The sequence below is a fragment of the Palaemon carinicauda genome, chromosome 8, assembly GCF_036898095.1.
Source record: "Palaemon carinicauda isolate YSFRI2023 chromosome 8, ASM3689809v2, whole genome shotgun sequence".
NCBI classification, from domain to species: Eukaryota; Metazoa; Arthropoda; class Malacostraca; order Decapoda; family Palaemonidae; genus Palaemon; species Palaemon carinicauda.
Window position 1 is genome coordinate 151,683,908 of NC_090732.1, and position 2,500 is coordinate 151,686,407.

The following is a 2,500-nucleotide window of genomic DNA, read 5'->3' on the forward strand; positions in this document are numbered from 1 at the left end:
GTAGTTTAATCCCTTTGTAGGCCTACAATCAATAATATACTATTTCTAATCATTCTATTGTTACAAAACTAACCAAAAGGGGTGCCTCAAGGCAGTGTACTTGGTCCTCTCCTGTAAATTTGGTGAAAGGGCTTTTAGCTACTGTGCGCCTAGACACTATAATAAACTGCCAACTGAAATGAAGGACCTAAAGGGAGCAATTGAATTTAAGAAGAAACTAAAGACATTACTTTTCACAAGATCATATGGTTTGGAAGATGCTACAATCAAAGAATTGTATAAGTTATAATGAAAATGTTTCGCTAGATGATTAATATGGACCCGCCCGAGAAGTAGTTCACTCGACTTCAGTGGAGGGTTGGATTTAAACCCAAAACAAGTAAACAAGAAAACAATATCCCTTAGAGCAATTTATTGGCAAATTCTGCGTGGTGTTCTTTCTAAGAATTGCTTCAGCAATATGTTGTTGTTGTTGTTGTTGTTGTTGTTATCATCATCAATATTATTATTATTATTATTATTATTATTATTATTATTATTATTATTATTATTATTATTATTAAATAAACACAGCCTTTAGTATAAAGCTATCATAAATCAATGCAAATCTGCCAGGCAATCAATATTATTCAATTTTATGGAAATTTATAAGAAAATTAAAAAACAAAAATCTAAATATGGAAAACCACATAAAATAGCGCTCAGCCATAGAAAAGAAAACCACTTACTACGACTTTTTGAATAAGTACATAATTATTAAGCGGGGTTTACACGGTCGAACGGTTCGTCGAACCCGGTTGTCAAAAATGCTTGTCAAACGGTTCGGGGAGGTGGAATCAGCCACAAATTCATAAGGTTTATGGACTATGAAGCCCCGGCCAGTAAAGTCAGGCGAGAACTGCCTTGCTTCGAACCGTTCGACGAACATGTTCGCCAACCAAATACCCTGTTCACACGTTCGAACACTTGTCTGTCGAACCGCGTTCGACGAACCTACCTATAGCATTATTCTTACAAGAGCCGAAATAAAAAGATAATATTCCTGACATAAAAAGTTGCAAAAGTTACAAAAATTCATTATGGGAGATATTCCTTACCTCAACTATTCCCTATGAGGTAAACGGTTGACAATAATAAGATTGTTTATGGATCTTTCATCTTCTCCCGCGTAGCTTTCCAACTTCATCAACATTCAGCCTCCCAGCAAGGCCTATGGAAACCAAGGAAAGAGAAAAAACCGATTAATTTAATTTTATTTTCAATAATGATAATGATTATGATAATATACACAATGTTAAAGAGTTAATTACTGTGACTTTGGTACCTATTCGGTTTGTGTTTTCCATTTAAGGAAAGAGTGCTGGAAGCAGTAAGGTTACATGAGGATGTACAAGAATGGTGGACCGAGATTAGCAAAGTGATTCTAAGGGTCGGTGAGGAAGTACTAGGAAAGTCATCAGGAAGAAGACCCCCAAATGATAAAAAATCCTGGTGGTGGAATGGTGAGGTTCAAGAACGGGTAAAAACCAAGAAAGAAGCCAAGAAGAAGGCAGATCTATCGGGACAAGAGTAGGATAAAGAAAACTATAAACAAGCAAAGAAAGAAGCAAGAAGAGCAGTAGCAAAGGCAGAGACATTAAATGAAATCTATAAGGAGATGGAAACACCAGAAGGAGAGAAGAAAATATTACGAATTGCTAAGGCCCGAGATGCTGCATCCAAAGACCTGACACATATAAGGCAAATAAAAGATAGCAATGGCATAGTGGCATAGTTCCAGCAGAAGAGAGTGAAATTAAAAGGTGGGAAACTTATTTTGAAGAACTATTGAATAAGGAGAACCCAAGAACAGTATTTGAAGATGGACTCCTAAACGAGGCAGTTACCATAGGAGTTACTAGAAGAGAAGTAGAACAAGCAGTAAAGAAGATGAAAAATAGTAAAGCTGCAGGACCGGATAATATACCAGTAGAAGTATGGAAGAGTCTTGGAGAGGAAGGCATAGATATCTTGTCGGACCTGACACAGAAGATCTTCAATCAGGAAAAGATGCCAGAGGAACGGAGAAGCCTAATCATTCCCATCTATAAGGGGAAGGGAGACATCCAGGAATGTGACAACTACAGAGGCATAAATCTGATAAGCCATACTATGAAAATATGGGAGAAGATCATTGAGAAGAGACTCGAGAGATGAAACAACAATTGGTGAGGAACAATTTGGATTCATACCAGGAAGAGAGACTGTTGAAGCAATATTTGCTTTGAGACAAATAATAGAAAAACATCGGGAGAAACAAAAAGGATTACATATGGTCTTTATTGACATGGAAAAGGCATAAGATCGAGTACCACGTCAGGAGCTGTGGAGATGTAGGAGAGAAAAGGGAGTCCCTAAGAAACATGTAAGAATCACCCAAGATATGTATGAAAGGGCAGAAGCAAATGTTAAGAGCAGTATAGGCCTAACAGAAAGTTTCCCGGTATATGTGGGACTACAT

The 2,500-nt window shown here is 37.2% G+C and overlaps 1 long non-coding RNA gene across 2 annotated transcripts in view; it reads right to left on the bottom strand.

The window, feature by feature from the left end:
* LOC137645037 (uncharacterized) overlaps positions 1 to 2,500 on the bottom strand; it is a 326,177-nt gene that overhangs the window by 99,082 nt on the left and 224,595 nt on the right. Inside the window, exon 1 of one of the 2 annotated variants that reach the window (XR_011045262.1) lies at positions 1,098 to 1,208. The exons of the other annotated variant lie outside the window; for it this stretch is intronic. This is a non-coding gene — a long non-coding RNA (uncharacterized lncRNA). Of the gene's footprint in view, positions 1 to 1,097; positions 1,209 to 2,500 lie in introns of those variants that run through there. 2 annotated transcript variants of the gene reach the window in all.